The following is a 25,139-nucleotide window of genomic DNA, read 5'->3' as shown; positions in this document are numbered from 1 at the left end:
AGAACCCAGCCAGGATTATCGGAGCTCAGATCAAACGTTGGCTGCTCCTGTTTCTTATGTATGAACACTGTGTACTGGCCAAGTGTGATTACCATCTAATTAGGCTAAACTTCATTGAGGTTAGTAAACACTTTCATCACAGTAGTATTCCCGGTCTGTTTTGTAACGTTTGTTGTTAAACATTTTGTGATAGTCAATTTGCTGAACTCTTCATCTATTAGGTGATTTTTACACATCACTCTCATTTGGGTGGATGGAAATTACTATGATTTTATTATAGATTCAAGGTGGGAAGCTGAACATATTTAAATGACTTTTGGAGAAGTCATGCACAAAGATTAAGATTTGAGAGTGGGTGAGACTGTGAGGACTGGCCTCTAGCTGCCACCGTTACTGTTCCAGTGTCCTTCTGATCACAGCCCTTTGGTTTCCTCTGGGTGCTGACATGCCCATTGCATGTGAACTTGGTGGGGCTGGTGCCCTTCTCTCACCGCAGGAGCTGGGCACAACACTCAAGAGTATCTTCTTGGTACAGCTCTAGCGATTGCAAAGAGTCAGACAAGACTGAGCGACTGAACTGAACTGAACTGAAGAGTGATTGGTTCGGAGATTGTCACATGGACCAGTTTGACCCAACCACTGACTGCCTCCCCTAAAATGTCTCAGTTGGAATTAATCGTTTCCTGCCGGAGTGGCTAAACAGAGAGGATGCTACTGGCGATAAAGATGACCAGAGGCCATCTTGGAGAGACACAGGTTGAAGAATAAAGCCAAGCTGGATCAAAAGCTGTGAGGTCTAGAGAGATGGAATCCTGAAGACCTAATTTAAGTCCTGACACCAGCTGTGTCTCCATCAGTGATAATTCTAGACCTTCCAGAAGTAAAGGGTTGCCCTTTTTGCAAGAGCTAGTTTGAGTTTTTGTCATTTGAAATGTAAGGCATGGTGGCAAATATAGAAAGCTGTTTGATTAGGCAACATTCAAAGCAGACTTACCTGGGTATAATTACCAACAAATGCCACCAAGACAGGGTGGAAGATAGAGTTTGGAAAAGAGTTATGCTTAGTTTCACAAAATATATTGGTAAATTAGAGATCTCCAAAACCCATTTTACACTGCATTTCCACGTAATTTCTGCTTCAGTTAAGCACTCTTTTTGGAGAGGGTGTCCTCTTTGTGAGATAATTTAGTTTGTTGAGTTATTCATACAAAGTGATACATAAAAAAGAAGCACCCTTCATGATTAAAACAAAAGTGAACATTCTCCTTTCCCACTGGTAGTTATAAATGCTGCCTCCAAATTGGCTGAGTCTTGGCCTAGTGGCTCCTCTGAGGATATATTACTACTGCTCGGCTTGCTCCCAAAGATCCCATGCCCGGGTCTTTCTGATTTAATTTCAGAATCTTCTGGTCCCTCAGGCTGACTCCCACCTTCTAGGCTTGATTCACATTCACACTTTCATCTTGTCTTCATTTTGCCATTTCTCGGCCTTGATCCAATTTCTGAGTCCTCTTGTCCTCAGCCCTACACTTGTCCTTTCTGGACCATGCATGTCTAACAATGGTTCTTTAGGTAAAACTCCTCCTGGACTGACCTGCACTCTGGACCCTTCTTTCCCTTACACTGACTTTGGGAAGTCACCTTGCCTCTGGAAATTCAGTCTAACATTTCTAGGATATGACTTTAGAGTCAGTCAGACCTTTGAAATCTAAAATTTCAGATATTCATTGCCTTGTCTCGTTTCCTGCTTTGATAAGATGCTGATGTTTCCGGCAGAAGTGACACACCAGTCTCATCAAGAAGGTTTCCCCTGGGGCATGCAGGCTGTTGTGTCCATTCCACTGCCTCTCCTGTGTGTAGCAGCAATGGGGGTTAGGGGTGGTGGTGGTGGTGGTGGTGAAGTCAGCTCCAGAGAGGGAGGGAGCCTGATTCATCTCAGCGGATCAGGGCAGTCTTCTTCCCCTTATCAGCAACAGATTCAGGAACTCAAAGTGCAGCATTCCTTGTGTGACAGCTCAGGGTCAATGACATAGATCCTTTCATACAGACAGAAAAGAAAGCTTTGGTTCAATGGCTTGGGAATGCATCTTTCTCTTCCTCTCTTCCCCATCCCCATTCACTTGCCCCTCTGTGGACAGGAACACGAAAGCATAGGGCCTTAACTGATACATATAGCCATCCTATAACCATGGGGCAAACAGCCTTAGGATGGAGCTGACACTGTGTTTAGCAGAACAGAGATAGAAAGAACCTGAGTGTTTTGTGACACTGTCCAGCCCTAAGATCATCCAAACCTTATCAAGACTTCCAGATAAGTCATACGTTCTGTGTTAAAATCTTTAGCTTATAAAAAAAAAGCTGATGTGGGACTTCCTTGGTGGTCCAGTGGCTAATACTCTATGCTCCCAATGCAGGGGGCCCAGGTTCAATTCATGGTCAGGAAACTAGATCTCACATTCTGCAATTAAGGCCAGTGCAGCCAAATAAGTATTTAAAAACAAAACAAAAATTATGTAAATAATGGACTTTCCAGGTGGCTCAGCAGTAAAGAATCTGCCAGCCAATGCAAGAGATGCAGGTTTGATCCCTGGGTCAGGAAGATCCCCTGGAGAAGGAAATGCAACCCAGTCCAGTATTCTTGCCTAGAAAACTCCATGGACAGAGAAGGGTCACGTACTGCTGGGCACGCATGCACACACACTAACATTTACAAACCACATTCTGCTTTAGGAAGGACTGCTACTACTTAATTTCATTTGAGCCTGAGAGTAGTTCCCTAGAGTAGATTTGTATCATCTACATTGTACAGATGAGGCAATTGAGACTCAGAGAGGTGAGCTGAATGGTATAGACTGCCAGGCTGATGTAGAGAATCCAAGACTAAATGTTAGAGTTCTGACTCAGGGGCTTCAATGCTTTGCCCACCCCAGGCTGCCTCTCTGGTGTTCCATGCGGCCTCTCTGTTCTCTGGCAGGCAGCCACTTCCTCTAAATCCAGAATCAGCTTTCCTTGTTGGCATCTCTTTGGGAAGGCAGCCCCAGGGCTTTCCTTATCGGTTTGTGGTTGCTTGAGTTCTCTTACCATGAAAAGGGCTTTATTTCTTGGCATCTAATCCCCTTCCTTATCCACTCCCTCTTCTCTATGACTTCACTGGGCTTCCTGTTAGTTTTGAGTTAGGAACACCCTGGGTTGACAACTGGAGTCAATTTCTGCATTTGATTCAAAAGCAACTTGATTGAATGGATTCTACACAATGGAGAACTTGGTGGATCATTATAGCTTAAGTAATCCCCAGGAAATGTGATGAAACAAGAGAAAAATTATCCTTCATAGGAGCTGAGAGTGAATAAGCTCTTGGGTTTTTAATAACACCCATGAGATGACTGAGGTCTTACCATAAATATGGAAGAAAGAAAAAAGAAAAAAAAAAGTAGTGGAAAAGCAGGAGAGAGGAAGAGAAATAAATAAATATATAAACATTGGGAGTCAAAGAGGACATATATGCAATAATTTTCTAACCTCTAAAATTTTTCTCTCATTTTTGAGTTAAATTAGGCATTGCTTGGTGAGCACAATTACCCATTGCCTGGGGGCTCTTAAATTCCACAGAATATATTAACTCAGTAATTTGTGGGATAGGCTGCTGGAGTTAGCAGCTAACAAAAAGGCAAATAGAATCAAGAACCCTACTGACCCACAAACCAGTTGATTGGGCCCACAAACACCTATTTATGTTTATTAGTTAATCTTATGAAGAGACTAGATAAATTACCAATGGCCTTAATCATTTCCTGTAGTTGTTTACTTTTCCTTCTCCCAATAAACCCTTAGAAATTAAAATAGGAAGTGAAGGTTAGGAATGAATAGGTCAAGTTTTGCTTTTTTCCCAGTGCTCATTTGCATTTTTGATGGCCCAAATCCCTCCCTTCCTGCTTCCATGAGGCATGCGATTGTTTCATTCTGTCTTATAAATATCATGATTTAGCTAAAGTGAAACTTGAATGAAAGTCAGAACTTGTTAACCAGGGAATATTAGGTCAAGGGAACTGGCAGTCATATTGCCATAGACCTCCACCTCTGTGTCTTGTGATGTCTTTAAATCTGTGGATGTGGGAGGCTTGGGTGCTGGGATGTCAATGCTCAAAAAAATGATAGGATGAGTTTCATATGTACTTAAACGTCTTCTTCTGTAACCAGGTGGCAGCCAGTTTATTTAAAGCCCTGATGAATAAGAGGAACTCTGAAAGGGAACATTTGACTCATCCTTATCTTTACTTTGAGGATGACGATAATCCTTGGAATCAAGGAACATGAAAATAAACCATGTAATGGTGAATTCATCTTATTAGCATCATTAGTAGAATGGTGAGATTAATTGAGAACAATTAAGAGTTGGATTTGGCACAAATCTTAATTGTTAATATGCAGAAGGTAAAATAAAGAAAGACATTAGATATACCAGATGAAAGAGTTATAGTGTAGTTAAGCACGGGGAAACATCTGAAAGGTTTACCCACATAACATTTTTCGAGTTGCCATGCTAATGTATTTGTGCAGTAAAAAATATGCAAGAGAGCAACCTAGGTGGTAGGTCTCCTAATTGGTAGAGAGGATCTTGGTACCAGGAGAAAAGTCATAAATTCTGCACTCATTCTGATTTTGTATTCACTTAATAGAAGATTTTTAATGTTTTAATTTGCTTTTACTTTCCCTAGACTTTATGATTCCTACCTCACTGCCTTGGTATGCATTTACATAGCATAGCTCAGTTGTCCAGGGAATTTTGTTTCTTTCCTCCCACTTTCTATCCAATCCAAAGTGGACAGGAGACGAGGGATGAGGGCCGGATACTATTAGAGTCAGGAATAGGTCAGGGAATATGAGCAAACCGTGTTGCAGCTTCATGCTATTTACAGCTTTTCTCTCTTAAGCTTTCTGATCTGTGTGCGTTTGGCAATGACGGGAGACAAAAGGAGGTCATCTTTCCGGTTCCTATTTCAGGAGGATAACAGGCATGACAGCCACAGCAAACGGTCACCGTTATTTAGCACACACTAGAAATGCTCAAGGGCAACCCACTCCAGTACTCTTGCCTGGAGAATCCCAGGGACAGGGGAGTCTGGTGGGCTGCTGTCTCGGGTCGCAAAGAGTTGGACACGACTGAAGCGACTTAGCAGCAGCAGAAATGCTTTTAGATCCATGATCTTATTTAAACCTTTCAATAACTTGGGAGAAAGGCAAGGTTACTGCAGTTGATGGATGAGGAAAAGGAGATGCAGAAAAGTTGGGTCATGAGCTCCAACTTGCACAGCTGGTGAATGAAAGTGTTAAGAGCTCAAACCCAGATTCGTCTCCTGCTTTTGTTACTTGTGCTTTCATCTGTGTTTTATTACTTTATTCCGCTGCTTTTTGAAAAGCTGGGTTTTGAGAAGGTATGGGATGAGATGGGGGCCTCTGGTTACATGAGTATTTAAACATGTGTCACTTCCACTCTCCTGACTACATTCTACTCTTGCTTCTCCATCCACCATGCCCAAGCAAGAACAATAGGCAGGACCCAAAAGAGACATCAGTTGTCACTGATTTAAAAGAGGCTAGTCTTGTAAAATCAACTTTAGAACCCTATTCCGCCATGTTTCCACATTTTAAACCAGAGGCTCAGATTTTTCCATTGAGCAAATTATCACGAAATCATTTGGATAGGATTTCCTGTGAAATGTAGATACATTCTTATTTCAAAATTTGGGGTATAAAAGACACATTATCATTTATTTGCATCTCAGTCTTACTCTATTGGTCTGATCCAGTGGTTCTCAAACCTTGTATGAATAAGACTCATTCTCGGGTAAATCAGTTGGTGTTCTTTGGTTGCAAGTAACAGAAATCTTCTCAGGTTACTGTAACGAGCAAGGATTTGGGCAGCTCAGAATCAGAGGGAAGCTTGGAGAACAGAGACGGAAAAAAGAATGAGATGGACAGCTTTAGGGGTATAAGTAGGAGAAACTAATTCTTTTTCTCTCTGTACTCTACATTGTGATTTCATTTAATCCCAAGATTTAAAAATAACTATAGTAGTCAGAATTCTAATATGGGCCTGCTTCCCTTGTAGCTCAGTTGGTAAAGAATCCGCCTGCAATGCAGAAGACCCAGGTTTGATTCCTGGGTCTGGGAGACCCCCTGGAGAATGAAATGGCAACCCACTCCAGTATTCTTGCCTGGAAAATCCCATGGATAGAGGAGCTTGGTGGGCTATAGTCCAAGAGTTGGACACGACTTAGCAACTAAACCTCCTAAGATTCCCACCCACTATGTACTAGTCAGTGTTTTCTGGAGAAACAGAATCAATAGGACGTATATATATTAATAATATGTATATGAGATATGTATTTGTTGTATGAGTACATGCTCTGTTGTGTCCAACTCTTTGCAACCACATGGACTGTAGCTTGCCTGGCTTCTGTGTCCATGACATTTTCCAGGCAAGAATACTGGAATGGGTTGCCATTTCTTTCTTCAGGGGATCTTCCCAAACCAGGGATTGAATCCATATCTCTTGTGTTTCCTGCATTGGAAGATGGATTATTTACCACTGCACCACCTGAAATATGTATAACATATATTGTGTTCGATATTTTTGCACAAACATCTACACTACATAATTAATGGGCTCTAAGGCAATGGTTTTTCCAGTGGTCATGTATGGATGTGAGAGTTGGACTGTGAAGAAAGCTGAGTGCCAAAGAATTGATGCTTTTGAACTGTGGTGTTGGAGAAGACTCTTGAGAGTCCCTTGGACTGCAAGGAGATCCAACCAGTCCATTCTAAAGGAGATCAGTCCTGGGTGTTCTTTGGAAGGAATGATGCTAAAGCTGAAACTCCAGTACTTTGGCCACCTCATGTGAAGAGTTGACTCATTGGAAAACACTCTGATGCTGGGAGGGATTGGGGGCAGGAGGAGAAGGAGACGACAGAGGATGAGATGGTTGGATAGCATCGCTGACTCCATGAACATGAGTTTGAGTGAACTCTGGGAGTTGGTGATGGACAGGGAGGCCTGGCGTGCTGTGCTTCAATGGGTCGAGAAGAGTTGGACACGACTAAGCGACTGAACTGATGGCAATTATGCCATAAAAGATAGAATAATTGGTTGACAGTTTGGTGTCATTTCTCCATTGATGCAATACTCCCAGTTTTAGATCTTAACCCTCATAATGGTCTCTATCTATACAGTGATGAGTGGACATGGCAGTCTGAAAATAGTGGATGATAGCAACTATGTATATGGACTTGATAGAAAATGCAGTGACAAAGCTTACTGGTTATGTGAAACAAGAGACTGTAAAGTCAGCTTGTAAAGCACTAGAAAATGATAACTTTTTAGTTTACAAATCCTTTGGTGACTTGAAGGCCCAGAGTTGAACCCACATTTCCTATAGAACTTTGGAATGTCTACCAATGAACATGGAACAATATGCCAAGAACAAACAACTGTGTCGAGGTTTTCACAAGGCAATACCAAGCTCCACGGTATTTAGAAACTGATACCTCTTTCAATGAAAGAAGTTTTGGCAAAAAGTAAAAGTGTGATACTGAATGAGGAGACAAATCAACAAGCAAAAAACAAAAAGTATAAAATACTAGGAATGAAAGACTTGGAAAGCAAACACTTAGGTACACCCACAAGATAAAATTAGTTATCTAAGAATTGTCATGAATCTATGTGCATTTTAAATGCATTCAGATATTTCATATTTTGCAATAGTTTTCTTAATTTTGTTATCCATTTCTCATGTTTCATATTTATGTCCTTTTGAGTGTCCCTTTTAAAATTCTTCAGTTTTTTTGGGGGAAAATTGCCTTATGGCCAAGTAGTTACACAGTGAAAATGTAAAGTCTTTTTAACTTTGTTATTTATTTTTCATGTTTCATTATGTCTATTTTAATGTCCCTCTTTATTTGCTTTTGTGTTTAATCTTTTATAGCATAACTGTTTTATGCTGCTGCTAAGGCGCTTCAGTCGTGTCCGACTCCGTGCGACCCCATAGACGGCAGCCCACCAGGCTCCCCCGTCCCTGGGATTCTACAGGCAAGAACACTGGCGTGGGTTGCCATAGCCAGTTATTAATAGTTATTTGTTGAAAATGTTTGCGATGAAAATGCGTGCACGAAAATGCTCACTGCAAGAGTACCTTTGTGTGTGTGTCTGTGTGTGTGTATACATATATATATACACACACATACAAAGAGATTCATTATGACAGATTGGTTCATGTGATTAGGAAGCTGAGAAATCAGACAATCTGCTGTTTGCAATCTGGAAGCCCAGGAAAACCAGTGGTGCAGTTCTAGTCCAAACTTGAAGTCTGGAAAACCAGGAGCACCCATGTCCCAGCTCAAGAGAGAGCCAGTTCACCCTCAGCCTCTTTGTTCTATTCAGGCCCTCAACAGGTTGGATAATGCCTGCTCTCAGTGATAAGGGTGATAAGACTTTTTCACCCAGTCTACCATTCAAGTGATAATCTTTTCTGGAAACACAGATACACCCAGGAGTACTGCTTCACCAACTAATTGGGTACCCCTTAGCACAGTCAAGTTGACACATAAAATTTACCATCACACGCTGGTATACACGTCCTGTTTAATCCTGTCCCCTTCAGTGTGGGTGAGATTATGAATATGATGAGATATTACTGCCAGGATCTGGTTGCTAATCAGTTGACTCTGAGTTCATCACAAGAGAGGATTAGCCTAGGTTTGTCTGATCTAATCAGCCAAGCTCTTAAAAGAGGGCTGAGCGCTTCCTGGGGTGAGGGATTCTATGAGAAAGAGATTCTCTTGGTGACCTTGAAGCTGAAATCTGCTGTGGACAAGGCCACGAGGCAGGGAGCTGTGAGTACCTCCAGGAGCTGAGAGTGGTTCTGAGCCACAGCTAGCCAGAAATTGGGACCTCAGTCCGATGGTCACAAGGAGCTGAATTCTGCTATCAAGCCAGCTTGGACGATGATCAAACCCTACTGAGGCTCCAGCAAACACCTTCATTTCAGCCTGTGAGAGCCCAAGGAGGGTACTCAGCCACACTGAGTCTGGACTCCTGACCTACAGAATTGTTGAGATAATAAAAGGATATTGTTTTAAACTGCTCAGTTTGTGGTACTTTGTTACAGAGCAATAGAACGTAGGTGCATACCATATATGTTGATGACCCTGAAATTTAAATTTCCAGTCCAGACCTCTTTTCTGAACTTCAGTCTGATATCCAACCATCTACCTAACATCTCTACTTGGATGTCTAATAGCCATCGCAAACTTAACATGTCCCCAACTTCCCTTTCTTCTAGCTCATTGCTCCTGCAGCCCTTTTGTGTCAAAAATGACAATGCTACACTTACACTTGCTGAACTCAAAAAATTGACTCATATTTCACAGTTAGTGGAATTTTGACTCTAGTTTCAAAACATTTCCAGGATTAACCCAGTGGCCCAGAAATCTCTGTGCATGCTATACCCATGATAGGCTAACCTCTTCCCTACCACTCAGGTGCTGTGATCCAGTTGCACTGACCTCTGTGCTTATCCTTGACCTTGCAGGGCTCACTTCCACTCAGGCCTTTGTATTTGTTCCCTGGTTTGCTCCCCCACTGACTTCAGGTTTTCACTTAAACATCATTTCCTCAGTGAGAGCAGTTTGCAACTGCAACCTCATCTGTCTTCACTCACTGCCTCCCTTTCTTCATCTATTTTTCTTAAAATGTAAATTATACATATATGTATTTTACAGTGCATATATATATATATAATCCTTTGACCACACTGTGCAGCATGTGGGAATCTTAGTCCCCTGACCAGGGATCGAACCCCCTCTTTCTGCATTGGCAGTGTGGAGTCTTAACCACTGGACCACTAGGGAAATCCCCTTAAATTTGTTTTTTTACAGTACTGATGTCTCTTCTACATATTTTATTATTTTACTTTTTACAGGTTGTCGCTCCCCCCCGCCCAAAATGTGCAGCAAGAATGTAAGCTTTGCAAGGTAGGGCTTTTCATCAGGTGTGTTTACTCCTGAATCCTTAGTTCCTGGACTGGTGCTCAGTAATCTTGACCAAATAAATGCAGGCATAAATGAATTCATTTCTGATCATTTTAACAGGGAGCCACATTTTTTTTTCTTCCTCATTCTGTATCATTCTGCTGAAGAACCAGTGTCTTAGGAAGGACTAGGCCTGGTTTGCATCTCAGTGCTACTCTTTGGACAGGGCTGAGCAAGACATTTTTATTCATAGTCTCTCCAATGGGGAAGGGGATTCCTGCAAAAGGTGTCGCCTAAAGACGAGGGAATGGAGACTTCCCGTATTCAGGGTTAAGACTCTGAGCTTCCACAGCAAGGGGGCATATGTTCCATCCCTTGTCAGGGAACTAAGATCCCACGTGCTACACAGCCAAAAAAGAAGGGGGAATGGATGACAGAAAACCCAATACCAGATAGCAGTCCTTTACTCTAGGCTTAAGTTGACTGTGCCCACCCTCATACCTCATTCTAGAGCTTCCACCTCAGTGTCTGCAGCTCATACCATGAGAAACATCTGTTGTTGTTGTTTAGTTGCCAAGTTGTGTCCGACTCTTGTGACCCCATGGACTGTAGCCCGTCAGGTTCCTCTGTCTGTGGAATTTCTGAGGCAAGAATACTAGAGTGAGTTGCCATTTCCTCCTCCAGAGGATCTTCCTGACCCAGGGATTGAACTCTCACCTCCACATCTCCTGTACTGCAGGCGGATTCTTTACTGCTTAGCCAACAGGGGTGAAGAAGTCCTTTGAGGATCTCAAGGAAAGATGGGGAATTGAGTCTCTTCTCCATGTGCAAGGGGAAGAGGAGAACCCATCTGAAGTCCTGGGTTGAAGTAAGCCCTGGGATCTGGGATGGGGAACCCACTCAGAATAGGTAGCATCCTAATGGATTGTGTCTCCAGCATTCCCCACCTGTTGGCATCTGGAGTCCTGGATTGAACCCTTCACTCTCCTCTTGGCTCTTTTCTCCACCTGAACCACCATCCTAGGTCTCAGAGGCCCAGTGGACCTGGGCTCCTACTTCCTGGTTAGCAGAGACGAGGTGAAAAGTGGCTTCCACCAGGTGCCATGGCTGCCTCGCTGGGTCGGTCTCCCAGCAGGACTTTCCACTGCCAACCGTGGCAGCAGGTCACTGTGACTGCAATGTGCTTCAGCTGTATTAAGCCTGGGACTCCCTCCTGGGGGTTGGCCCAGGACCTGACCGCACCATGCAAATATGGGAAAGAGGATTCAGAGTGACAGATACCAAGCATCTGACCCATTTTTGGAAAGCAGGTTACTTATAAGTTGGAAATTGACTGTGCTTTTAGGGAAGGAAAATTACTCAGTCTTTCTAGGTAAAATGACTCAGCATTTAATACTTCATCGAGATTAACTTCCTTCCATACTGATCTTCCTGCCAATTTGATGTAAACATCAACTTCAGATATTGGGTTATAAAGCTGGAATATGGTCTTTGATTTGCATGATAAGAAACACTTGTCCCCAACTTTTACCAGCGTGGCTTTACCATGGCTTAATCACTCAGTTATTCATCTTCAGTGCTTCCTGTTCAGTGGGAATAAATATTTTTCTTATCTAGATAGCTCATGTAAAAATTGATTAAGGAGATGAAATTCCATGAATAACTGTGAACTCTTTAGAGAGAGTTGCTATTTAAATTCAGTCATTTATTCTGCATTTTGATAATGTGTTTATTGGCTTGTCAACTTTCCTACTGTTATTAGTTCAAGACATTTAATGTTTTTCTTATAATTTTAACACCATACGTATTTATAAGTCCTGGAAATTAGGTTTGGAGGGTCACATTATTTGAATAAGGACAGTAATAGTAGCAATAGCAGTAGCAGTAGTAAAAATAATAGTAACAGTCATTATAATCCTAGAAACAGCCATTTCTGAGAATTGTTTGTATGCAATAGACAGCACTATTCTGTTCTTTAAGCTTTCAAATCCCTGTTTCTTCCATGAAATTTGTTTGGGGAGTGCAGTTGTAAAGCCAGATGAATGTGGGTCTGAGTCCCACCTCTGCCACTTAACTGGCTGTGTGATATCCCACCAGTTACTTAACGTTTCTGCAAAGTGGGGACAGCTGTTCCTATCTCAAGACCTTTGTGAAGCTAAATGCAGTGATGTAAATAAAATCCTCAGTATGAATTCAAATGTGCATGTGTGCTAAGTCGCTTCAGTTGTGTCTGATGCTTTGTGACCCTAAGGACTGTAGTCCCCCAGGCTCCTCTGTCCATGGAATTCTTCAGGCAAGAATATTGGAGTGGGTTGCCATTCCCTCCTCCAGGGGATCTTCCTGACCCAGGGATTGAACCCAAGCCTCTTTTGTCTCCTGCCCTGGCAGGTGGATTCTTTACCACTAGCACTACCTGGGAACCCATGAAGTCAAATCAGTTTCAGTTTAGTCACTCAGGTGTGTCCGACTCTTTGCGACCCCATGAATCGAAGCACACCAGGCCTCCCTGTCCATCACCAACTCCCAGAGTTCACTCAAACTCATGTCCATTGAGTCGGTGATGCCATCCAGCCATCTCATCCTCTGTCATCCCCTTCTCCTCCTGCCCCCAATCCCTCCCAGCATCAGGGTCTTTTCCAATGAGTCAACTCTTCACATGAGATGGCCAAAGTACTGGAGTTTCAGCTTTAGCATCATTCCTTCCAAAGAAATCCCAGGGCTGATCTCCTTCAGAATGGACTGGTTGGATCTCCTTGCAGTCCAAGGGACTCTCAAGAGTTTTCTCCAACACCACAGTTCAAAAGCATGAATTCTTCAGCACTCAGCTTTCTTCACAGTCTAACTCTCACATCCATACATGACCACTGGAAAAACCATAGCCTTGACCAGATGGACCTTTGTTGGCAAAGTAGTCTCTGCTTTTGAATATGCTATCTAGGTTGGTCATAACTTTCTTTCCAAGAGTAAGCGTCTTTTAATTTCATGACTGCAATCACATTCTGCAGTGATTTTGGAGCCCAAAAAAACAAAATCGGACACTGTTTCCACTGTTTCCCCATCTATTTCCCACGAAGTGATGAGACTGGATGCCATGATCTTACTTTTCTGAATGTTGAGCTTTAAGCCAACTTTTTCACTCTCCACTTTTCACTTTCATCAAGAGGCTTTTTACTTCCTCTTCACTTTCTGCCATAAGGGTGGTGTCATCTGCATATCTGAGGTTATTGGTATTTCTCCCGGCAATCTTGATTCCAGCTTGTGCTTCTTCCAGCCCAGCGTTTCTCATGATGTACTCTGCATAGAAGTTAAATAAGCAGGGTGACAATATACAGCCTTGATGTACTCCTTTTCCTATTTGGAACCAGTCTGTTGTTCCATGTCCAGTTCTAATTGTTGCTTCCTGACCTGCATATAGGTTTCTCAAGAGGCAGATCAGGTGGTCTGGTATTCCCATCTCTTTCAGAACTTCCCACAGTTTATTGTGATCCACACAGTCAAAGGCTTTGGCATAGTCAAAAAGCAGAAACAGATGTTTTTCTGGAACTCTCTTGCTTTTTCTATGATCCAGTGGGTGTTGGCAGTTTGATCTCTGGTTCCTCCGTCTTTTCTAAAACCAGCTTCAACATCTGGAAGTTCATGGTTCACGTATTGCTTAAGCCTGGCTTGGAGAATTTTGAGCATTACTTTACTAGCGTGTGAGACGAGTGCAATTGTGCGGTAGTTTGAGCATTCTTTGGCATTGCCTTCCTTTGGGATTGGAATGAAAACTGACCTTTTTCAGTCCTGTGGCCACTGCTGAGTTTTCCAAATTTGCTGGCATATTGACTGCAGCACTTTCATAGCATCATCTTTCACGATTTGAAATAGTTCAATTGGAATTCCATCACCTCCACTAGCTTTGTTCATAGTGCTGCTTTCTAAGGCCCACTTGACTTCACATTCCAGGATGTCTGGCTCTAGGTGAGTGATCATACCATCGTGATTATCTGGGTCGTGAAGCTCTTTTTTGTACAGTTCTTCTGTGTATACTTGCCAGCTCTTCTTAATATCTTCTGCTTCTGTTAGGTCCATACCATCTCTGTCCTTTATCGAGTCTATCTTTGCATGAAATGTTCCCTTGGTATCTCTAATTTTCTTGAAGAGATCTCTAGTCTTTCCCATTCTGTTGTTTCCCTCTATTTCTTTGCACTGATTGGTAAGGAAGGGTTTCTTATCTCTCCTTGCTATTCTTTGGAACTCTATATTCAGATGCTTATATCTTTCCCTTTCTCCTTTGCTTTTCGCTTCTTTTCTTTTCACAGCTATTTGTAAGGCCTTCCCAGATAGCCATTTTGCTTTTTTGCATTTCTTTTCCATGGGGATGGTTTTGATCCCTGTCTCCTGTACAACAGCACAAACCTCCATCCATAGTTCATCAGGCACTCTGTCTATCAGATCTAGTCCCTTAAATCTATTTCTCATTTCCACGGTATAATCATAAGGAATTTGATTTAGGTCATACCTGAATGGTCTAGTGGTTTTCCCTACTTTCTTCAATTTAAGTATGAATTTGGCAATAAGGAGTTCATGATCTGAGCCACAGTCAGCTCCCGGTCTTGTTTTTGCTGACTGTATAGAGCTTCTCCATCTTTGGCTGCAAAGAATATAATCAATCTGATTTCGGTGTTGACCATCTGGTGATGTCCACGTGTAGAGTCTTCTCTTGTGTTGTTGGAAGAGGGTGTTTGCTATGACCAGTGCTTTTTCTTGGCAAAACTCTATTAGCCTTTGCCCTGCTTCATTCCATATTCCAAGGCCAAATTTGCCTGTTACCCTAGGTGTTTCTTGGGCTTCCCTGGTAGCTCAGATGGTAAAGGGTCTGTCTTCAATGCAGGAGACCTGGGTTTGATCCCTGGGTTGGGAAGATCCCCTGGAGAAGAAAATGGCAGCCCACTCCAGTATTCTTGCCTGGAAAATCCCATGGACGGTGGAGCCTGGTAGGCTGCTGTTCATGGAGTCACAAAGAGTCAGACACAACTGAGTGACTTCACTTCACTTCACTTCCAGGTGTTTCTTGACTTCCTACTTTTGCATTCCAGTCCCCTATAATGAAAAGGACATCTCTTTTGGGTGTTAGTTCTAAAAGGTCTCTTAGGTCTTCATAGAACCATTCAGCTTCAGCTTCTTCAGCGTTTCTGGTTGGGGCATAGACTTGGATTACTGTGATATTGAATGGTTTGCCTTGGAAACGAACAGAGATCATCCTGTCATTTTTGAGATTGCATCCAAGTACTACATTTCTGACTCTTTTGTTGACCATGATGGCTATGCCATTTCTTCTAAGGGATTCCTGCCTGCAGTAGTAGATATAATGGTCATCTGAATTAAATTCACCCATTTCAGTCCATTTTAGTTCGCTGATTCCTAGAATGTCGACATTCACTCTTGCCATCCCCTGTTTGACCCCTTCCAATTTGCCTTGATTCATGGACCTGACATTCCAGGTTCCTATGCATTGGACCTTGCTTCTGTCACCAGTCACATCCACAACTGGGTATTGTTTTTGCTTTGGTTGCATCCCTTCATTCTTTCTGGAGTTATTTCTCCACTGATCACCAGTAGCATATTGGTCCCCTAATGACCTGGGGAGTTCCTCTTTCAGTATCCTATCATTTTGCCTTTTCATACTGTTCATGGGGTTCTCAAGGCAAGAATACTGAAGTGGTTTGCCATTCCCTTCTCCAGTGGACCACATTCTATGAGACCTCTCCACCATGACCCACCTGTCTTGGGTGGCCCCATGGGCATGGCTTAGTTTCATTGAGTTAGACAAGGCTGTGGTCCTAGTGTGATTAGATTGACTAGTTTTCTGTGAGTATGGTTTCAGTGTGTCTGCCCTCTGATGCCTCTCGCAACATCTACCGTCTTACTTGGGTTTCTCTTACCTTGGACGTGGGGTATCTCTTCATGGCTGCTCCAGCAAAGCGCAGCCACTGCTCCTTTCCTTGAAGGAGGGGTATCTCCTCACGGCCGCCACTCCTGACCTTGAACATGGAGTAGCTCCTCTTGGCCCTCCTATGCCCATGCAGCCAAATAGTCATGTCTTAATAACTGATGGCTCTTGATAATGATATAAATAGATCATATGTTACACATAGCAAAGCTCCTTATCTGTGTGAACAATCAAAGAGGAGTTGAATGAGTATGAAAAACTCCTAGTGCTCAGGGCTCAGGGAGACAACACATTCATTTTGATGTTGATTGATGGTCACAATTTGCTAACTGTCAGTAAATGAGAGGAACTTCCAGGGACTCTTTCGTGAACTACATCCCCAAATCTAAGACGGGCACATCACCCGTTGTTGCTTCTAAACACGTTATTACTTTCTCACTGAGGTTTTAGTTGTGAAAATACCATCCACAAAAAGCAGAATTCATGGGAGGTGGAGGTTGGGAGGCAGGAAAGACAGCCTTTGAAAAATCCTTTGCCCAGGATAATTATAAACACTGGAGGATGATGCAGGCAAATTAGCATCGTAATGTATGGGAGCAGAAGGCATGGCGGTGATTTTCCCACAAGAAATGCATCTATTTTGGAATTCTCAGTAGTTTACTACTTTCTCTACCATGGGAGTCAACACAGTTTGGAGTTACTGACTCACTGTCCCTGGAGTCTTTTCCTCTGAATTTTAAACCAAGAAAAAAAAAACATGGGGCGATAAAAAATAGTGGAAGGACTACAAGGCCAGGAAGAAAAACAATGAGTAAAGAAAGGAAATGAGAGAGAAAGAAAAGGAAGGGGAGAGGAGTGGAAAGAAGTCAAGTGTGCTGTGACAGAGGGCTAGAGTGAAAATATAATATTTCACCTTGTTCCTATTGAGTAAAAGAAAAGTTCAAAATATTCTGATTATTTAAGCATTATTGAAAATACTGGTTAAAAATCTGAGTGTTTTTTCAATCTGCAAGCATCTTATTAACCTAACTCAAGTGTTTTATGCATGTTTGAAAGTGAAAGTGTTCGTCATTCAGGGTCCAACTCTTTGACACCCTATGAATTGTAACCCACCAGGCTCCTCTGTTTATGGAATTCTCTAGGCAAAAATACAAGAGTGGGTAGCCATTCTCTTCTCCAGGGGATCTTCCCCACTCGGGGATCAAACCTGGGTCTCCTGCATTGGTAGGCAGATTCTTTATCGTCTGAGTCACCAGGAGTGTTTACTGTGTATCTAATGTTACCAGGTGCTGGGGTGGCAGGTTGGGCTTACCAATGGATCACTATCTGCTCTCTCAGCACCTGTGGTCTGATTGGGGGTTTAAAACAATGAGAAAATTAGATAGCCTATTAGCATGAAGAAAAATTGTTAGAAAGGTAGTTTGTTTTAATTCCACAGACTTCTAGAAAGAAAAAAAAGAGAGGCCAAGTTAATTACCCTTGGGAAGTTCTGCAACCTGCCACTTCTAGGAGCATCACCATATTCATATATTGCTTCTCTCCATCACCATATTCACATATTGCAGATATTGATCCATTGTCTTAGCCCAGGTTTCCTCAAGGGCAGAGGCTGCCTAGGCTGTGTGCAGGGAGTTTTTCAGGGAGTGTGAACCTGGACAGCACAGGGAAAAGGGGAGGGAGGATAGAAACAAAGGGAGGAAGCCAACACAAGTGTGTTACTGAGTCTGAGTTGCCTTCATGCAGGCTTCCTGGTGCTTGACATTGTGGGGCTTTTCTTTCCTTTTTTTTTAACACAAATTTTATTTTATTGGGCTCCAAAATCACTGCTGATAGTAACTGCAGCCATGAAATTAAAAGATGTTTGCTCCTTGGAAGAAAAACTATGACAAACCCAGATAGTGTATTAAAAAGCAGAGACATCACTTTGCTGACAAAGGTCCATATAGTCAAAGCTATGGCTTTTCCAGTAGTCATGTATGGATGTGAGATCTGGACTGTAAAGAAGCCTGAGCACCAAAGAACTGATGCTTTCAAACTGTGGCACTGGAGAAGACTCCTGAGAGTCCCTTGAACTGCAAGGAGATCAAACCAGTCAATCCTAAAGGAAATCAACCCTGAATATTCACTGGAAGGGCTGATGGTAATGCTGAAGCTTCAGTATTTTGGCCACCTGATGTGAAGAGCCAACTCATTGGAAAAGACCCTGATACTGGAAAAGATTGAGGGCAGGAGGAGAAAGGGGAGGCAGAAGATGAGATGACTGGATGGCATCACTGACTCAATGGATATGAGTTTGAGCAAATTCTGGCAGATAATGAAGAATAAGGAAGCCTGTTGTGCTGCAGTCCACGGGAATCACAAAGAATCAGATATGACTTAGTGACTGAACAACAACAACAATCATTATTTTTATTTTTTTTTCAGTCCTAAAGTATTCAGGATCTTAGTTCCCCAACCAGGGATGGCACCTGTACCCTCTGCAGTGGTAACACAGAGCTTTAACTAATGCACCACTAGGGAAATCCCCTTGTGGGGCTTTTCTGCTGGCAAATGAAACCAAACCATGGAAAAGTAGGGTGAGAAGTTGAGAAAGAGAGAGTGGAATCTTGGGAGGCATCGTTTTGGCCTGTGACTAGAGCCCTATCAAATGTGTCTCAGATTATCCACCCAGAAGATGAAAAAGGCAGCAATGATCCACTGACTTCTGCATTCCTTGGTCAAGGGTGACCCCCATGTGGACTGACTCCCTGCTCCTCTGGATTGCGCATAAATGATTGCTGGGCAGTTCCCATGGGAGGATCGTGCTGCAGGGTCAGAGATGCTCTGCAGTGGGAAGTGAGAGGCTCCAGGCAGTGGCCCAAAGTGAGGTGCTGCCAAGTGGCACTTGTGTCAGCCTGGTTAAAACCTCATGGACTTGGACTCTATGAACAGTGGCTGGAAGAAGCAGCGGACCCAAGAAGATTCGCAATGGCCCACAAGTGCTGGCCAATTCAGACACCCGCTGAAGCTATAGAAATTCCTGTTATCTGCCATCCCGTGGAATTATTATTCTGCTGAATATTGATAGACATAGGATTGCTTCCTTTGAGTGACAAGTATAGGAGCTGGTCCAACTTTAGACATGGCTCTATCCAGGGGCTCATATAATGCTTCTCAAATAGCTCTTTTTCTCAACTTTTGTCCTGCTTTGCTGTTTTGGATTAATTTTCTAGTAGGCTCCTTTCCACGTGATAGGAAGGATGACCCTGGTAACTTGCACTGGTTCACCTGTCCCATCTTATTTTGTCCCTTGGTGTGCAACTGGACCATTTATCTCAGACTCGCTTGCAATTAGGTGTGACCATATGATGGACTTGGGCTCATGCAAGGTGCACAGAGTGGTGTGCACTGCCGTCCCTCATGAATTTTCATGCTCTCTTACTTTCTTTCCCCAGCTGCCAGTTGGCTGTGGGAGATCAAGCGAGGACTCTATGGCCCTGGAATGGAGGGAGCCTGGGTTCCCAAGTCGCTGTGTGGAAGGACACCTGCCAAGTGCCCCTTGGAGTGATGGGTAAGAAGAACACTGCTGCAGTGTTTCAAGCCACTGAAACTTTTGTGTTGCTTACCACAGCACTTAGTCTCCCCTGCTCATGATCCATTTGTCCCCATCAATTCTGGAAAAGAATTCTCATTATCTCAGTTTGGGTTATTTGACAACACACTGAACTAATGAGAATTTCCAGGGGATGGGAAGGTGTTGGGGGTAGGTGGAGACATTTGATCCCCATCAGAAACACATGGAATGGGACCAAACAATTTATAAAGTGGAAGAGAGATGGGACAGAAGAAAAAAGATGCCATGACAGTTGTTATTGGATCATACCCCAGCATCAGATTCTAGGCTTGGCTTTACCATAACTTGCATGGCGGCCCAGGGCAAACTGCTCACCTAGTCTAGGCCTTGTTTGTTTCCTCAATATGATGCAAACATTGGGTTGTATGTGCTCAATCACTCAGTCGTGTCTAACTCTTTGCAACCCCAAGGACTGTAGCCCGCCAGACTCCTCTGTCCCTGGAATTTTCCAGGCAAGAATACTGGAGTGGGTTGCTGTTTCCTCCTCCAGGAGATCATCCTGACCCAGCAATCGAACCCTTGCCTCTTGCATCTCCTGCATTGGCAGGTGGATTCTTTATGACCGTGTCATCTGGGAAGCCTGAGCATTGGGTTAGATGGTTTCTAATGCTTTTTTCAATTTTGAGGTTATTTTCATAATTAAATGATAAGAAATTAAGCTGCACAGTTTCTACTGTTTCCTAGGTGGATTGAGTGACACTGCAGAGTGTGTTCTGCTCTCATTTTTGTGGGGGTGGGGGGAGGCGAGGAATGCAACACACAGCATATGGGATCTTAGTACCCCGACCAGGGATCAAACCCACACCCCCTGCAGTGAAAGTGCAGAGTGTTAACCACTGGACCACCAGGGGAGTCCAGTCCCTCCTCTTTGCAAGTGTCATGAGAACTGTGAGCTGCTGCCACTCAGCCTTGGCAGTGCCTTCAGCTGTGCTGGCGGACTAAGTGAGGACCACGGATATTGTGGATGCAGAGGGTATGTGTCCCTTCCATGCAGTGAAGAAGGAAAACACAGGCAGCTCTTCCACTGATTCTGCACCTGCCCATCCATCTTCCACTTGGGTAGGAGTATTTTGAATGAAAGAAACAAGGATGCTTGGGTCAGAGCTATTTCCCTAGTAGATGGTCTCCTTGGTGGTCCTATCTTGTAGATCTGGAGCTTTCTTCCTGAACTGTGGGTATGATGAAGGAAAGAATAATCCTGCCCATTTGATAGTTATTAATCAAGAAGGGCATTGAATGCAGATTTAGAAATGGCAGAGGTTGGTCAGTTCAGGGGCTGGCAGCCATGTGTGGAGGCTCCATGGGCAGAACTAGAACAGACGGATCTAGTGAGAAAATGCTGAAGCAAAGCAAACATTTCCAGGCGCAAGTAGAATGCCCAGAAGCAGGCAAGGCAGTGAGAAATGGCATTTATAAGGACTTATAGGGAAAAGGGCAAAGAACAAAGATAGTAAAAATCACGTCACTGGGTCACTTTGGAGGCATCCATAAGGTCTTCATTGTCTTCTTAAGAATGTATCAGACTGTAAGAAAAAGGGGAAAAGGAAAAAAAAAGAATCAGAATGGACAAGTTTGAGATGCAGACCTAGCTGGTCCTGGCTAGATGGTCTTTATCCTATCTCTGTGATGTGGAATCTGTAGTCACAAATAATACAATTGTGTTTTAAAGTGAATTATTTTGATCATGCTTGCTAATTTTTCTCATGCTAATCCTTTCTTGCGGCAAATCCCTTCCTAAGGATCCTAATCAGACATTTTCTCTGTATTAGGGGTTCTACTTTGTTATTTATTTATTTTTGTCAAAGTCTAGTTGATTTACAATGTTTCGGGGGTATAGCAAAGTGATTCAGTGATACATACATGCATTTACACATGTATATATATACTTTTTCAGATTCTTTTTCCTTATAAGTCATTACATGATACTGAATATAGTTCCCTGTGTTATAAAGTCAGTCTTTGTTAATTTTCTATTTTTATTTTAAATATAGAAAAATAATTTTCTATTTTGAATGTAGTAGCGTGTGTCTGTTAATCCCACATTCCTAATTTATCTCTTTCTCTCTCTTCCCCTTTGGTAACTATAAATTTGTTTTCCATGTCTGTGAGTCTATTTATATTTTGTAAATAAGTTTATTTGTATCATTTTTTAAAGATTCCATATATAGGGGTCTTATTTGAATCTGAACTGATGTCTTTGCATATTAGGAAAACTAATAGTGTTGCACTCAGATATCTTATCATGATATCTTATCACAATCATTAATTGTGTCCAGGGAGAGGGATGCCCTTGAGAAAAGATCTGGGCTTACGTTCTAAACTCAATAGAGAATAGTGTTCAGGGGCAGGTGAATCTTTGGAAGCAATTGCCACGGTAACCAATCTTATAAATGCAAATCTGAGTTGGTAGGGATGTGAAATCAAAAACACGGGGAGAATCACATTCACTAAACATGTCTAAGACATTCTTTCTTTCTTTTATCCAACAAGTATTTGATGAGCACTTACTCTGTGCCAGTCAGGTCACTTGTTTCTGGGATATAGTGATAGATATCCATCCCATGTGCATTTAAGGTGGTAAGATCACCAAGGAAAGAGGTCAGCTAGTGATGTGGATGTCATTAGATTAGTGAAATGGAGAGGAATTAGGACCTTGCAGGGACAGGGTTGTTTGTTTAAACCTGAAAGACGACAAGGAACCAGCCATGCAAGGATAAGGGTGTTTCAAACAGTATTAAGACCAGTTGCAAAGTCCCCAAGGAGGGAAGGAATTGGCCTGTTCTGTAACCTGAAAGGAGGTCAGAATGACTGCAGCGTAATGAACAGGGTTAGAGAGGCAGGAAGTGAACGGGTCATTTAGAGCAGAGCTTCTCAACCGCAGTGCTATTATTGTCATTCCGGACCGGAAAATTCCTTGTTGTTGGAGGCTGTCCCGTGCATTGTAAGATGTTTTGCAGTATCCCTGGCCTCCACCCACTAGATGCCAGTAGTTCCCCCGAGTTGTGACAACCAAAAATGTCCCTGGCCACTGATCCACATATCCTAGGGTGCTGAGAACCCAAAGAGAGGTGGAACACCAATGAGGGTCACCACTCTGTGAAATAAAAGAGGAAAAAGGCATTGTGATTTTATGAGTCTGCTGGCTGGGACGTGGGACCCAGATATCTGGTCAGATATTATCCTCGATGTTCCTGTGAAGGTATTTTTTAGATGAGATTAATATTTAAATCAGTAACCGGTTTATGGATTTATTTATGGCTGTACTGGGTCTTTGCTGCTGCACGCGGGCTTTCTCTAGTTGCAGCGAGCGGGCTTACTCTTCTTCTCGGTGCATTGGCTTCTCACTGTGATGGCTTCTCTTGTTGCAGAGCACAGGCTCGCAGGTTTCATTAGTTGTGGTGTGTGCCCAGGCTTAGTTGCTCTGCAGCACGTGGAATCTTCCCAGACCAGGCACTGAACCTGTGTCCCCTGCATTGGCAGGCAGATTCTTTCCCACTGTACCACCTGGGAAATCTTAAATCAGTAGCCTTTGAGTAAAGCACATTACTGTCCATAATGTAGGTGGGCCTCACCCAAGCAGCGGCAGATCTTAAGGGAAGAAAGACTGACTTTTCCCCAAAAGAGGGTATTGTGGCAGCAGATTGCCTTTGAAGTTGAACTGCAGCACCAGCTCTTTCCTGGGTCTCTAACTCTATTTCCCTGTGGAGTTTGGATTTGCTAGCCTACATGGTCTCATATAGCCACGGACTCCAGCATCTGATCAGTGCCACTGCCTGGGGATGCAGCTAGGGGGCTGGGAGCAACAGAACAGGTGGCTGGAGCCCAACCAATAGGTTTGAGAATAACGCAGAAAACAAAGGCTTTGTCAGAGAGGGCAGATTTTTTTCGTGTGACAGGGAAAGTGACACAGTTAACAAAAGCCTCACTGAGAGCTGGTGAGAGCTGGTGAGATGGGGACAGAAGCTGGTCCATGACACCCTGGGTACTCCTGCTAACAGGCAAGCAGGACTTTGAGGGAGGTTGAAGATAACATCAGAGGAGGTGACAGGCAAGGAAATACAACCATCGTTGTCTTGTGATGGTATTTTAACTCCTACAGTGGTGCGGGGGGAGCTGGGAATGGAGATATATTCCAAATCCCTCCTTTGAGGTGTAACTTACTACCTGGGGGGAGGGGGGTCTCAAAATGGCACTCACGTTAAGAACAGGCTGTCTGTTTGCAACCTGATTCAGAGGGAACAAAACCAGCGCCTGGAAACCAGGGACAACTCTATCTCCATTTCTGCTGCTGCTGCTAAGTCACTTCAGCCCCCATAGACGGCAGCCCATTTCTAGGAGCATTTAAAGAGGTGCTTCTGTTGCCAGATAAACATACCTGATTCTGGAAACAAAAGACACATTATCTCACTGAATGTGTGAATATTTGGATTCTTTCCCAAGAAAAGCCAGAGGGAAGAGGAAAAAGTGGTTTCCTCTATACTTCCTGCTAGGAAGACACCCAGGTTTGCTGAGTGGAGGGGAAGATTGAAGAGAAGTGTCTTTTTACAGATGTGGGTTTTTGGGGAGAGTTCCAGTCGGCATTACAGGTATCCATCCAGTCTCGTCAGTAAACTTGCTGTGACCCGGCCTTAAGGGGAAGCTTTGGCGGTCTCCACTTTTGGGCTATGTTGCTGACCCAACCTGAAATCCCTCTTTAGGTTGAGTCAGCAACATATCCCATGACTTTTGGGTGATAGCTTCTTTTATATATGACCATAAAGCAAAAAGCCCTTGGCTACATCGTGTTGAATTTCCCAGAGGCTGTGACCAGGGATTAGATTGAGGGAAAAAAGTTTAAGAGATACTGCTAAAGAGTGTTGAGTTACGCATAACGTGGCTTAGTCACGGCTTGAAGTATTTGTGGAGAGCAAATAAGACCATGGATAATTGAGAATAAAACGTGTTGCTTTTCACACATTGGGATGGCTCAAGTGCAAACAAATCCCTTAAAACATTTTAGCTTCAATTAGCTTCATATCATAAGACACACATACACACACACACACACACAGAGTCACACATTTATTTTTTGATTTCTGTTGCTTTGGCTATTGATGCGGTTCTCCAAATCCAATCCTCTACAAGCACATAAAAGTTTTTGTTAAAAATTATCCAATTTATGGGACATCCCTGGTGGTCCAGTGGTTAAAAATCTGCCTTCCAATGCTGGGAACATGGGTTCCATCTCTGGTTAGGGACCTAAGATCCCATATGTGTGTGCTGTACTAATTCGCTTCAGTTGGGTCCGACTCTTTGGAACCCTATGGATTGTGTAGCCCACCAGGCTCCTCTGTCCATGGGACTCTCCAGGCAAGAATACCGGAGTGGGTTGCTGTGCCCTCCTCCAGGGGATCATCCCGACCCAGGGATTGAACCTGCATCTCTTAAGTCTCCTCATTGACTGGTGGGCTCTTTACCACTAGTACTGCCTGGAAACCCTTAGGATCCACATGCCCCAGGGCAACTAAGGCCAAGCTACTGAGCCTGTGTGCCACAGCTAGACAGAAGCCTGGGTGCAGACACGAAGAC

General features: G+C 43.2%; 1 long non-coding RNA gene across 1 annotated transcript; it reads right to left on the bottom strand.

The window, feature by feature from the left end:
* Positions 1-393: 393 nt before the first annotated feature.
* Positions 394-11,252, bottom strand: LOC123332196. Its single transcript, XR_006548973.1, has 2 exons — positions 10,974-11,252; positions 394-2,036 (listed from the first exon to the last, which is right to left on the bottom strand). It is a non-coding gene; the product is annotated as an uncharacterized LOC123332196 (long non-coding RNA).
* Positions 11,253-25,139: the final 13,887 nt, after the last annotated feature.

Source organism: Bubalus bubalis, chromosome 2 (assembly GCF_019923935.1).
Source record: "Bubalus bubalis isolate 160015118507 breed Murrah chromosome 2, NDDB_SH_1, whole genome shotgun sequence".
Classification (NCBI taxonomy): Eukaryota; Metazoa; Chordata; class Mammalia; order Artiodactyla; family Bovidae; genus Bubalus; species Bubalus bubalis.
Note: the sequence above shows the minus strand (reverse complement) of the source record. Positions and strands in the feature narration are given on the sequence as shown.